Here is a 14,668-nt window from a genome sequence, read left to right on the forward strand (position 1 = left end):
TCGCAGTTTGGAAGGACTTTCTCTATAGTAACTCCTTGATGTGGCATTCTGGAGTTATTCCAATACACTGTAGCGCAGCAAAAGACGAGGACACAAGAGACGAGACACGAACATTATGAACGCTAACTTCCAACAAATTTTATTCTCCTGAAGCATCACATTTATAGCCGCCGTGGTGGCTCAGCGGTTATGGTGCTCGGCTGCGGACCCGAAAGACGCGGGTTCGATCCCGGCCGCGGCGGCTGGAATTTCTTTGGAGGAGAAATTCTAGAGGCCCGTGTACTGTGCGATGTCAGTGCACGTTAAAGAACCCCAGGTGGTCGAAATTTCCGGAGCCATCCACTACGGCGTCTCTCATAGCCTTAGTCGCTTTGGGACGTTAAACCCCATAAACCAACCAAACCAAGCATCACATTTATACACCAGAAAACAGTAATCACATGTGCGAACAGTATCAATTCCTCAGAAAAACAAGCTCTTTATCTGAGAGGAGAATGGAAGGTGTGCTTACACACGAGCATCCTGACCTATTTATCTTTTCAGCTTCAAGGATTTCGCGCGTTACTCTTTCTCTGCTTTTTCCTATTACGACACTTTCTTCAAAGAAAGGCTTACAGGTTTTTGACTTGCATGCAAGAATGTGGTCAAGGAGCGATCCGCCTTGCCCGTTTCTGACGTTGCGAGCGTGTTCCATTAGGCGCTCGTTCAGACATCTCCCCGTCTGGCCGATATAGTGTTTCCCACATGACAAGGGAATTTTATACACAACACCTTCATCGCACGTGACGTAGGGCTTGTGGTGCCTAGTTGTGCATCCGCGCGCTTTATTGTTGGTGTTTGTTTTTCCCAGTTTGCCCAACGTTGCAAGTTTTTTCGGCGCCGAGAACACGACGGTTGCATTCGCTCGTTGACCAATTCTTTTCAAATTGTGGGAAATCTTGTGAAGATAAGGTAATGCAACAAGGTTTTTTTCGTTCCCGAGGAACCGGGTTTGGGTGACATTGATTTTCTGGTTTCATTTTCTTAACTTTTCGGCAACAGAAACTTGAACATGGGAGGGGTACCCGGCATTAGTCAGCCTCTTGGACTGCTCATGAAAACTATCGGTCATCATGTGCGGACAAGATTTCTGGAGAGCATTTTGAAAACATAAATTGGCAGTACCTCTTTTTACCAGTTTTGAATGAGCGGAATGATATGGCAGCATCGGCTTGTTGCTACGCGGCTGGTAGGCCCAGCATATGTGATGAGCGTGAAAGGTGAAGTTAATATCTAAAAATCTAATGGAGTTATTGATGGGCAATTCTGATGTTAAAACAAGCGGTTTAAAATGTTCTTTCATGATAGTTAAAATGCTATGCGCCTTTGGCTCAAGTGAGCCGTGGTCACACTTAACAAGAATAAAAAAGTCATCAACAAATCTAAAGACCTTGATTACGTCCAAGCTGTCTAAGTGGCTGGAAACAGCCTTGTCAAGTTTTGATAAAAACAGATTACTCAGAATCGGCGCTATGCACGACCCGATGCATATCCCTTCTTTCTGAAGGTAGGGTTTTCCTTCCCAGTTAATGAACGTTGACTGCAAGTAAATAGCTAAAATTTCTAAAAAACTGCTCGCCGACACACCCGCCGCGTTCTCCTGAAGCCGTGTCTTCTGTATTTAACTGCCGCAACGAAGTAATGATGTCAAAAGTAAAAGCTAAAGCAAAGAAGCTATGCAACAAGTTAAACCTCACCAAGCTGGCTAAAGAAATAGGCGATGCACGAAAAGATTTTTTAGACGTGTTTTTCAGTGCAAAAACCCACAAACCGGAAAAACCATTCAGGGTGATAATTTCTGAAACTGGCACATGGCAAAAAACGGTTTCGATGTACTTACAAAGCAAACTTAACCTTTTACCGCTTGACGACCCTTTTATGGCTAAGAAATCTGACGAAATTTTAGACTTTGTTCGGTCGCGCTCTGATGACAGCATTGTTGCATTTTCTGTGGATATTAAGGATCTATATTACTCGCTGCCAAACGACAAGGTGCTGTGCTGTGTAGAGGAGTGCATAGATGAGTTCGGGTGTGTTGCTTTCCAGAACGCGGCGGGTGTGTCGGCGAGCAGTTTTTTTAGAAATTTTAGCTATTTATTTGCAGTCAACGTTCACTAACTGGGAAGTAAAACCCTACCTTCAGAAAGAAGGGATATGCATCGGGTCGTGCATAGCGCCGATTCTGAGTAATCTGTTTTTATCAAAACTTGACAAGGCTGTTTCCAGCCACTTAGGCAGCTTGGACGTAATCAAGGTCTTTAGATTTGTTGATGACTTTTTTATTCTTGTTAAGTGTGACCACGGCTCAGTTGAGCCAAAGGCTCATAGCATTTTAACTATCATGAAAGAACAATTTAAACCGCTTGTTTTAACATCAGAATTGCCCATCAATAACTCCATTAGATTTTTAGATATTAACTTCACCTTTCACGCTCATCACATATGCTGGGCCTACCAGCCGCGTAGCAACAAGCCGATGCTGCCATATCATTCTGCTCATTCAAAACTGGTAAAAAGAGGTATTGTCAATTTATGTTTTCAAAATGCTCTCCAGAAATCTTGTCCGCATATGATGACCGATAGTTTTCATGAGCAGTCCAAGAGGCTGACTAATGCCGGGTACCCCTCCCATGTTCAAGTTTCTGTTGCCGAAAAACTTAAGAAAATGAAACCAGAAAATCAATGTCACCCAAACCCGGTTTCTCGGGAACGAAAAAACCTTGTTGTATTGCCTTATCTTCACAAGATTTCCCACAATTTGAAAAGAATTGGTCCACGAGCGAATGCAACCGTCGTGTTCTCGGCGCCGAAAAAACTTGCAACGTTGTGCAAACTGGGAAAAACAAACACCAACAATAAAGCGCGCGGATGCACAACTAGGCACCAGAAGCCCTACGTAACGTGCGATGAAGGTGTTGTGTATAAAATTCCCTTGTCATGTGAGAAACACTATATCGGCCAGACGGGGAGATGTCTGAACGAGCGCCTAATAGAACACGCTCGCAACGTCAAAAACGGGCAAGGCGGATCGCTGGTTACCACATTCTTGCATGCAAGTAAAAAACCTGTAAGCCTTTCTTTGAAAAAAGTGTCGTAATAGGAAAAAGCAGAGAAAGAGTAACGCGCGAAATCATTGAAGCTGAAAAGATAAATAGGTCAGGATGCTCGTGTGTAAGCACACCTTCCATTCTCCTCTCAGATAAAGAGCTTGTTTTTCTGAGGAATTGATACTGTTCGCACATGTGATTACTGTTTTCTGGTGTATAAATGTGATGCTTCAGGAGAATAAAATTTGTTGGAAGTTAGCGCTCGTGGTGTTCGTCTCTCGTCTCTTGTGTTCTCGTCTTTTGCTGCGCTACAGTGTATTGGAACTATGTACCAACAAGCCCAAAAAGCCACGCTACTGGAGTTATTCGTGTGGAGTAGAAACATTCTATCGTTGTACCAATACCGAAAGCAGGCCAGCCACCGGTTCCTATTTCGGCCCTCATCCCTATTTGACTTACGAATACTATCTGCAAGCTTTATGAACCCATTCTAGCAGCTCGCTTGCCATGGTGGCTGGAATCAAATGACTGTTATCCAGAATCTCAAATTGTGTTCTGCCCTCAGATTGGAACGGAAGACGGTCTTGCTATTTGGCTGCGGACGTACAATAAGGTGGGGCATTCTAGAGTTATTCCTGCAGAGTGGAAACACTTTGTCGTTGAGCCAGTACCCAAATCAGGTCAGCCGCCAGTTTCTCTTTCGGCCCACCGCCCTATTTCACTTACGCCTACTATCTGCAAGCTTTATGAACACATTCTAGCAGCTCGCTTGTCATGGCGGCTGGAATCCAATGACTGTTGCCCAGAATCTCAAATTTGGTTCCGCTCTCAAACTAGAACGGAAGACGGTCTTGCTGTTTTGGCTGCGGTCGATCTAAACTATCCTCCCCGTAGTCATCTTGTTCGTAGCGTGATACCTACTGACATCACAAAGGCATACAACAACGTCCTTCACTCTGCAATTCTTGGCACCCTTCAAGATCTTGGTCTTCATTCACTCATCTTTAACAAACAGAACCTTAAGTGTACGTGTCCATAGGAAGCCGTTTGGTCCCTTTACCTCAAACCGCGGTGTACCCCAGGGCTCCGTCCTCGCCCCCACATTACTTAACGTAACTTTTATACCTCTTGTCCGAGGCCTAGAGAAAATGTCTTCTGTACGCGTCCTTGCGTATGCAGATGACATAACCTAGTGGTCCGGTCATTCAGATGCGTCTGTGCAACTATCGGCGCTCCAGCAAGCGTTGGATGCCTTAATAACACGGCTACCCCTCTTGGGTCTGACTTTACCGTGTAATAAATCATGTTTCATTCGCATTGGAAACAGATGTGCCTTACGGAAAACAGCCCCTTTTACCTTCACGGTAGATAACTATCAAATTCCTCAAGCGGCAAGTGTGCGTGTTCTCGGTCTTATACTTCATAAATCTGGAGATGGGATTCCGTGGCTAAAGGCGACCCGTAAATCGGCTCACAATACTCTCGGTCTGATTCGACGCATAGCTATGCGCTCTGGCGGAGCGCTTTTGGATACTGCACATCAACTCGTGCACTCCATCCTCCAGGCGCGGATAGCCTCACCCGTCTACAGTGGGACTCCCTTGAAACAATCAATCGGAAGGCTATGCGCGCTATAACTTTTCTCGTATCACACCAACACCCATCCTCCAAGAGTACGCTGAACTCAATACATTAAGTGAAATCATCAACCAGTGTGAGACAAACACAGCACGCAAGGTGTCACTTCAACTTCATTGCTGACAGACTCTTCCTCCATGGTCATAATGTCAACTCACAGACAACGGCTCCTCTTCTTCGACGCCGATATCAGCCGGTCATCAACCTTCAGGGTGCATAATATACACCGATGCATCACACACAGCACCGCAGGGGAGTTAGCGCAGTTAACAGTCCCTCCCATCCTCATCTTAACTCCCGCCCTACATATATCGCTGAGAATTGCTCCCCCCTTGGCTTAGAGTTTCAAGCGATAAACGATGCAATTGCTTCCCTTCCACTCGTACCCACTTTCGGCATTATTCACACTTACACTGACTCCCTTGCCACAATTAAACAGCTTAAGGCTGCCCGGCACACATTCCAAATTACACAATTCATTCACCGACTTTGCACAAAATACCCCTGTCCTGTACGTATACACAGGATTCTCGGCCATGCTCACTATCCGCATAATATTCATGTGGACCCAATGACACATCTTGACACATCAGACATCCCGCAACCTTCCCCTCTTCCCCCAGATCCGTTCTTGTCCCATGTTTCCGAGAAACAGGCTTTTCGTCAATGAACACGCGCTGTAATTCCTCCGTGTTCGTACACTCTACCCAGTAGTCTCACTCGGGAGGAGGAGGTATCTGTGCGCCAGATTCGGACAGGAGCGGCTTTGACTCCCTCTGTGCGTCATCAGTGATGTGACAAACGTTTATAAATGACTGACAAGTGTCCCCATTGTGGTGCTGCGCCAGACCTGTGCGACGAAAAACACTCGGTTTGAAATTGCCCGGCTACAGCCTCCGTGAGACGACGCTTTATGAGGAAGGTAGGTCTGCTATGAGAAATTGCAGGCGACTATCGCAAGTAGACACAAGATAATCGCCTTATCGAAAACTTCCGCCACTTTTTAATCCAGGCTTGTTTACACGCCTTCTTCTAACTTTCTTGCCCTTTCTGATTATGCCTAATTGCAAACATCTGAAATAAAAAATAAAAAAGCACCTGGAATACGCTTGCCGAGAAACACGGGTATATGACAGACGCCAATAAGGATTTAATTTATGTTTCCGTGAGTAGAAATTAGCTTTTATAAAAGGGAACACTTCTTATTCTTTGTTCTGTTCCATCGCGGAGTGCGATACTTGGGCTAATTTCTGGTATATGAAAGGAAGGATACTCTCAGTTCTAGTATCAGCCTTGCTCTGAGATGAGTGCCCGAACATGTTAAGTCTAGAGGGTGTAGTTTCAATCTTTTTGAATTCATGTAACACGTTCACTGGCGAATGATAAAAACAAATTATTAAAGAAATAAAATAAAGGCTGTAGCCAAAGTGCCTATAAAATTGTGTAAACAAATTTATCAGGGGCTTCGTTGGCAACAAAATATTCAAAATTGAAAGATTTCTCATTGTCAGTGGTCAGCATGTCACGCTAGCGTCACATCGATTCAATTACAGACTGGATGCGAATTTTTCTTCGACAAAAGTAACCTTTGCCTCATTTATCTATGCCGTTTGTGTGCTGCTTCGAATGTAAATTAAAGAATGCCAGCCAGCAAGCTGCAGCGGAATCCACGGGATGCGAGATGAGAAATTCGAGGCCAGGAAAATCAATATTCGCAAGATTGAGGACTCTAATGTCGACCACAGCGCAGAGTGCACATTTCATTACCCGAAAGGAGGAATCCGGATTCAAAAGGAAGAAAACATGCGTTTGAGCCATCGGTCGCCAGACCACGCCAGCGAGCGATTACCTCAGCTTCAACCCGATATCGGCGCGCCAACACACGAAAGCACAAAGAGAAACCTCCGTTGACATGTGTGATCATTTTGTTCCATGGCAGTTTTTTCAGCTTGCTCGCCGCATCCCACCGGCCCGAGTCCCCGCTCAGTGTAAGCGGAAGTCGGAAATGGCTGGGGTAAGCCTGGGATTCGACCGCTGCACTTCCGGGTCTGAGCACTTCTCCCTCACCCTCTGCTTGGGGGCACAAATACCTCACCAAGGCGGGGGACGCCTGACAGACGCCTTGTTTTCCGACTCGAGCAATTTGTCCTGATCCTTGGCTGCATGTCAGCGGTTCTGCGTGTCTTTCTACACTTTGGTGTTATTTGTTCTTTCCTGTCGCATGCGCTTTTCGGCTTCGGGCCAACGACGCATCACCCACCTCCCTTTCCCACTTCCGAATGGCAAAACAAACAGCCGATGGCGTAAATTGGACCCGGTTGCTCGCTCTGGAATCTGGTTATTTCTCTCTTCCATCAGTAAGCGTCACCACAGCAGTACCGCGTCCAAGTACCAAGCAATACTGAATTACGAAATTCAGTCCTTCATCTACAGTGAACCCCTAATTCTAGTCTAGCCTTCTAAATCTAATCTTCTAATATCTTATCATGCATGAGATACCCTTGCAGCTTACTGTTCAATCATTGAACTTTTGGTTCTCTTTTCGAATCATGTGTACACAATTAACGTAATATATTCTAAAATGCGTAGTGAAGAAAGTACGTGTTCACATGATAGACATAAAATTTGGGTACAAATCGCTGAGATATTTACCCGATGTACTCGCAGAAACTTATTAGCTTCGTAACGAAAGAAGCGACCCAGCCATCAGCCGTCCGGTTACCGTCGTATCAGCCATCGCGCTTACGTTCGTAGGATCAGATTATGTAACATCTGTTTCCCCGAGCTGACGTGGCATCGCCTATCAAAAACGAAAGTACTTCAGCAGAGATCAACCGGTTTGGTGTCTGAATTGGGGAACGGTATCACTGAAATTTTCGAAATTCATGAGAAACACGTCGCAAGAGTTAAACTGCAGCATATATTGGCAAGTTGCTTATGAGCTTATCGTTGCTTATCGTTGCTTATCGTTGCAAGTTGCTTATCGAGTTGCTTATCGATACACTTTTCCGGTAGGACATTCTCCAGTGCACCTCAAAAAAAGACCTGCCAAGAATAATTCCGTTTCGTGCACGGTTTTTGCCATGTCATGAATCGGAGAGCGTGCCCCATGATATTTTAATCACGTTGTGTGCAATCAGTCTGAGTCTATTTACGTGATGTGGTGAAGTCTGAAAATTATTCCCGTGATTGTTTGGTGGTGTCGTACGCTCTTTTGAAGACATTTTAACTTCACACGCTCTGCAGTAAAACTTATGGCCTATTTTTGGTATGCGTTTAATATAGCTGTCATAATTTTGTTCGTTGTCGCCAAATTATCCATAAAAAAGAAATTAGCAATACGTAACAGCCAATGACTCTAGATACTGAGCTTGGTGTCTTCGGTTCGATTCACCACTCGGCCGGCACTTTCATCTTTTTTTTTTTCTACGGCGAGAGCCGTCGATGGGAGTTTCTCTGTGAATGGTCAAGTAACTGACGCCTGTTGTAGTTGTTATTCTGTCGCTTGGCTTGATCTTTCTTTGTTTGGCATCCAAGCATAGCGGTGCAAAGCGAGAGGAAGACAAACAAAGAGGTTGTTGTTGTTGTTGTTCATCTGGTAGAATGGTGCATACCCACACAGGGGGATCGGCCAAGAAGAGGGGTGCATAGAGTGTTTTTGCGATGAATTTCTTTTTTCCTTGTGAAAATGAATAAACAAACTAAGTAATCAATAGAAAGAAAAGAATGCTGGGGAAGAGACAAGTCAACAGAAAGCAAGAAGACCAAAAAGAAACGGGAAATGCAAAACGCACGCTAGAGAGGTAAGCAAAGCCAACGTAAAGAGATAAAGAAGAAGAAGAGTAGAGGAAGAGGAGGAGAAAATGGAAGGAGGTCGCCATAGAGAGAGAACTTAAAGGACATAAAGAAGAAAGATTATAAAAAAAATGAAAAAGATGAAGCAAAAGAAAAAGAAAATAACTAGGGAAAGATGTGAAGAAGCAGGAGAAAATGGAGGGAAACGATAAGTCGTGCATAATGCTTTCACTAAGCCGCAGCCTAGTTTATTGTGCCTTTCTTTTCCGAAGTTTTGCGTCGACGTGAGTACCTTTACTCGGAGGGAGTGCTGTTTATAGCAGGATTTGCGGCACTCAGGCTGAGAACAAGTGCAAAACGCTTTGAAAAGGACTGAGGTACAAGATACGTTGCTCATTCAAAAGAAATTGTGGTATCTTTTATACGTTTTGTTTACGAGACAGGTTTTGGGCTGCAGCCACCTCCTTGTTGTTTTGAATCTCTTTTTATATTTAATTTATTTGTTTCCCTGCGCGTTTCCTTCTAGTTACTACCTCTCACTTGCAGAAAGCTGTACACGCGAATCACAGAGCTCATTATTGTACTTCTCACAATCCTAGTCCATATATTTGTCTTTCAACGTTTTTGTAGTACGCCTTAGTGACAGCGCATGGTGACCCGCTGTGGATGATGTCGCATAAGTCAGTCACATCATATATAAGTGAGAGGAAGCATAAGTTATACCAGACTCCTCACCAGTACTTCCTGTCTAAAGCAAACAAGGTACGAAAACGCCACAACAAACAGAGGTGTTTTTTATTCTTTCGCTTCCTGGCTCCTTCGGATCGATAGGATGCCGCTTACTGATACTTTTTTTCTGTTCGTTCATTCACTAGGTTGCTTTTCAGACTCAAGCAACGGAAGGCGTTGGTAAGAACGAAGAGCTGAGTACGATATTTGGTCTATAGGTGAGAAAATAGGAAAACAAAAAGGAGAGGAACTTTATTTGAGCAACCGACAGCGACAGACACGGCCCTAGCTCTTACGTTGCTGGCAAAGTGAATGGCCAATAAAATGGAGGGGGTCTTGTGCCGTCCTGTCCGCGACAGACGCGAAATACTCTGCCCTCTTCAGACAGGTGGCTGATGGAGGCACAGTACCGGACCTACACGCCTTTCAGGCAGTGCAGTGAAAGTAGTGGAAGCAAAGGCTTCGGAGAAAAATGAATAACAAAACGAATATAGGTGTATGCTACTGCCGGCGCGGCATTTGATGGAGAATACGTCTGCGGAAATGTTGATTTCACGAAGACGTTTCAAGAGAAGAATCAGAGATGCTCGCGAGCTACTCTTCAATGAACATAACGGTACAGGTTAGGCGAACCAAAAACCCAACTACACTTATTCAGCCTTCTGGCGAAAGGGAAACTGCGTCAGAGCACTTCAATCGGAATACGTTAAGCCTGAAGTGGCAATCTACATATCGCGTTAGGCTGTTATTGCCAGAACATCGGACTTGGAAATTCGTCTACTTTGAGGTTCACTTGAAGACAGAATTCTTATATGCAGGCTGTCTCTATAAAGCGTGATCTACTCTGCATTACGCATTGTAGCAAATCTCAAACTATGCGGGAACGAGCTCGAGCTGGTTGCGTCTATTTATTGTATGGCTGGTGAGCTGCTGATCGCCTACGCTTGACAGTGCACTACGCTCTTTGAGAACCTCACATACGCGCGGAAATAATTGCGCCTCTACAAGACACCGGGTTTAAATTTACCCACGCTCAATTCACTATTTTCTCTTTTATTTTTATTATTCTATTACGACACTGAGACGACAAAGGCAAAGCGTAGCGCTCAATAAAAAGATATTGTTTTAATGGACGCGCACGGCGTATAAGTGAAATATCTGAGTGAAATATTGAAACCCTCTACTCCACACAAACAGTGCCATCACTTACCACTTTGATGTGTCCGATAGCCACAGGAAGGGTCCCGTCAGGAACAATCCTCACGGCTTTTTTCACTGTCGTGGGAAGCGCGCTTGAAGCGAGTCACTTTTCTGCCCGATTTCAACTTCGATGCTAAGCGCGGCTTTTCACGGTCCTACTTCGCTGGCTGCCTGTATGATCCCTCAGATTGCTCATGCTATTTCAAATATACTCTATTCCTGATCAGATTACTAGCACATGTGTTTTTTTTTCTCAAACAGTGCAATCCGCTTCCTGCTATGCACCTTCTTCGGAGGCTAAACCTGCTTAGTCTCAATCCCCGACACTCACGCACATGGCTCGATCCGAGATGCCAGCGTATCTCACTTTTCGCGCCCTTCCGAGAACTTCTTCACGCCGCTGCCACTGGGTTTAGCTTAAATTTGTTTACCCTCGCTTAAGCCAGCGAGCCTTCAACATCATCGCTCAAGAAGCACATCCTCCGTTGGCGTTGCTCCCAGAAGCAGGTCCGGCCGCTGGGGCGAGCTCTCGGCTGACTAGGAGGACGAGCGTTCGGCAAGGCTTCGAGAACGTGTTTGCCAAAGATATCTTAGGGCTCTCTCGCGGCTCCTAACAGACGCGTGGGAGCTGTTTGCGGAAGACCAACGGCGAACGAGGAGCTCTTCTTGCGGTGACGTCCTAAAAGCACGCCACACGGAAAGTGGAGCTGATGCTAACAACTGGCGTTTTTGTTGCCACCTTCTCCGACGCGGCGCTGGCTTCAGCAATCACCGTCGTCGACACATCAGCGGTGACGTTTTAAACAGTTCGCGAACGTAGTTTTCTACTTCCAGGCGCCATGGCTTCGGCCTTAGGGGGGCGCGGCGAAACTTCGCTGTGCTTGAGATTAAGCTGCCATTTATCCACGCCATGATCACCCTTATAATGTCAAACGTCTAGTGTGTCACTCAGCTTACTACGCGCAATCATTCATACCCAGAACCACAATCGATTGGAATAACCTGTTATCTTGCATTGCTGCCGAATTTCAACCCGATAAATTTCAAGGAATGCGGAGTACTTACGTCAGAATGTGGCGTATCGGTGCACTCTTAAAATGTATTTTTTTTAAGCGGGGGGGGGGGGGGGGGGGAGGGTATTTATGTTTTGTGCTCCTTATCACCTCTGCCATCCTTCGGACATTGTTTTCCTATTTTTCTTTTTTTTTGTGCAGCGTTTGTATTTCAAATGTTAGTTTTTTGTATTTACACGATTTCATCTCACTTCGCGCTATTTCCGTTTTGTCCAAACTTTAATCTTGCTTGCGATATTGGTGTCTACGTGTTTTGGCGTACTTTTTATTTCTTTTCGTGGCATTCTCACATATCGTTACTACAGTTTGTTTTCGTGTGCCACGCCCTATGTGCCACCCTCCTCCTCGACAGGTCATAAGCGTATTTCAATAACAAAACAAACTAAATAAATAATAAAAATGAATTGTGTCTATGTCCACCAACTTCATTTCGTCTGGATGAACCACACCTTTGCGTTCCAACTCGCTTGCATAGGCGGTCCACTATGGAGTATGGCGCTAACAGAGGACGACTCGCAAAACTAGCGAGATTGTGGGGACCAGGTCAAAACTTTAGTTCCTTTCTTTCTATTTCTTCCAACCCTGACAGTCTAATCAAGTGGCCTTGTGACACTCCAAGCGTCGTACTGTAAATACAAATGTCTGTGAGGGAGCCGTCAGTGAAAATATGAATTCTTCACCGCTTTCGTTGTCATGAAAGCAAAGAATGTTTCTCGTAGTTGCGCTTCAGTCTAGTGTGGGAACAGCGGCAATTCTAATCCCAGAAGTGTGCCAGCCGTCGCATCCACATTTCATAGACTTTTGTTGTGAAGCCACTCTGTAGCTTATTTATTTAGAAAAAAAGAACAAACCGTTTTCTGAAAGAATTTTTGACGGAATGTTCGCAACTTCCTAAAGTTGTTTACAATACAGCCTTTCGTATTTCAATTATGGTCATGCAGACTAGCATATATCATCAAATCTAGCTTCACATGAAAACTGCAACGTCAAGCAGCTCTCTTCTCTACAAGTTGCCCCTGCCTCTGTACACCGTCCTTAACTCATTAGCGCACAGCCTACTTTTAAAAGTACCGTTACATTTTTTTATGATTTCAACACTCAAGATTAAATTTTTCTTTTCAAGTAGGTCATACTTTTGTCACCATGGGATCGGCCAACCCCACTTAATTAAGAAGGCGCGTTTCCTCTTCTCAATATGTAATCTTTCCATGGTGAAACTTCAGGATGTTTGTTTCCCACGAACTGCACCTTTTGCTGCTGGCTTTTGATTTTCTCGCGGCCGCGTTTATGCGCAATTGTGCTAGTTTCAAGTATAAAGAAACAAAAAAAAACAAAAGTAAACAATGGATGCTTTGAATGTCACGCGCCTTTGGCGTTTTTGTGCTATGATTAATTATATGCAACTGCACTTTCTGTAGTACGCTGGGTGTTCCTGTGTGCACAAGGGCGCCTATTCATTCCAGGTCATAGATGTTATGATTGCTTGCATTTTTGGAAAAAAAAAACATTTTGTCTGCTCAACGAGGCCTCTGAGACTGTTGTATTTGTCGCTAACTGCCCTGGATATGAAGATGGTGGGATTTTAATTTGTTATAATAAAGTTTTGGTTATAACAACTGGGTGTTCCCCAGAGAAGACGGTTACTGCTTTGCATTTCACGCCTACTGTGGAAAGTACTTTAGTTAAGAAAAGAAACTTTTGGAAGCGCCTGTTGCCCTGCCGTTGCCTGAGGTGATTTAGATGCTTAGTGACCATTTAATCTTTTTTGACAATTTTTTACCAGTCAAGACATTCTTGTAACGCGCCACCGGGAGGAATTTCGGGCTACAGGAAGTTCGCCAAAACGAGTTTAGGAAATGTACACTCGGCCCAATGAACGTTTATGGTTTATTGGTTTATTGGGGTTTAAAGTCCCGAAGCGACTCAGGCTACGAGGGACGCCGTAGTGAAGGTCTCCGGAAATTTCGACCACCTGGGGTTCCTTAACGTGCACTGACATCGCACAGTACACGGCCAATGAACGCTACGGAATAGATGCAGACAGGAAAAAATTCGCTGTTGCTTCAATAGTGTCGGTTACATGCTTTATTGAAGTCTAAGGGCAATGGTGTAGTCACCATGGCCAGCCACTGTAACGGCATTGAGATTACATATTTTGTGAAGCGGCAGTTGCCCAGCGCCCACGAAAAAGAGGACTTTTTTAAGCGAGACACTGATATGGCAGGTGTCGACCTTTAGGATCAAGCCGTCAACAGCTACTACATCAGCATCGGGGACAAAAAGTGGGTGTGGCTGTTGACACGAAATCTCAACTTTGCAGATTATAAGCGCCCGAACAATCTACCACATTGTTAGAAACTTGCCTGCTGACTATTTTTGTTTTGGTAAATATGTTACTCGTCATTACCTACCCTTTGACATGCAGAAACCAGCAGTTCGCAGACACTCTGGCTCAATCATATCTGATGCTTCTTTGAAAAGACGAAAGCTTCCCAAGCAAAGTAGAATAACTGCGGTGCCAGTATAGCCAGAAAAGATTTATGAGAGCCTGCAAGAAGCTAACCTTCTTCTTGGTGATCTAAAGCATAACTTGCCTTTGGCACCTTCTTCCGTAAAACTGTCCGCCTATTTAGCTCTTGTCCGTACTAAACTTGAATATTCATGCTCAATCTGGGACCCCCAGCAAATTAACCTAGCCAAAACCCTTGAGTACGTCCAGAGCCGTGCGTTAAGATTCGTATATTCTGATTATTCATATTGTACGAGCGTAAGAGCATTGAAAACAAAACCACACCTTCCCAGCCTTGAATCCCGTCGAAAAATAGCCAGGCTCTGTCTTTTCCACAGGTTTTACTATTCGCCTTTGAGTCATTCCGTTATCACCCCTGCACACCGCCTTTCACTTCGCATCAGTCATCCGAAAGCTGTTCGTACAACTCGAGCATCCACTTCTGCGCACCTGAAATGATTCTTCGCCCAGACCGCAAGAGATTTGAACAACCTGCTCGCTGAAGCTTTATCCATCCTGTTCTGGAATCTATCAAATCATTCATCACTGATTTAATTAAATGATATGTTGGCGCACCCCTCATGTAATGCCCCTAGTGGGCTTCTGAGGTACTAATAAATAAATAAATAAATAAATAA

General features: G+C 44.7%; 1 protein-coding gene across 2 annotated transcripts in view; it reads right to left on the reverse strand.

The window, feature by feature from the left end:
• The window catches only part of CCHa1-R (CCHamide-1 receptor), a 425,261-nt gene that overhangs the window by 167,045 nt on the left and 243,548 nt on the right, over positions 1–14,668 (reverse strand). The window contains exon 1 of one of the 2 annotated variants that reach the window (XM_089572501.1): positions 10,459–11,043. The exons of the other annotated variant lie outside the window; for it this stretch is intronic. The gene's annotated coding sequence lies outside the window, so the exon portion shown is untranslated. Of the gene's footprint in view, positions 1–10,458; positions 11,044–14,668 lie in introns of those variants that run through there. 2 annotated transcript variants of the gene reach the window in all.

Source organism: Amblyomma mixtum, chromosome 2 (assembly GCF_055824585.1).
Source record: "Amblyomma mixtum isolate Tamu chromosome 2, ASM5582458v1, whole genome shotgun sequence".
Classification (NCBI taxonomy): Eukaryota; Metazoa; Arthropoda; class Arachnida; order Ixodida; family Ixodidae; genus Amblyomma; species Amblyomma mixtum.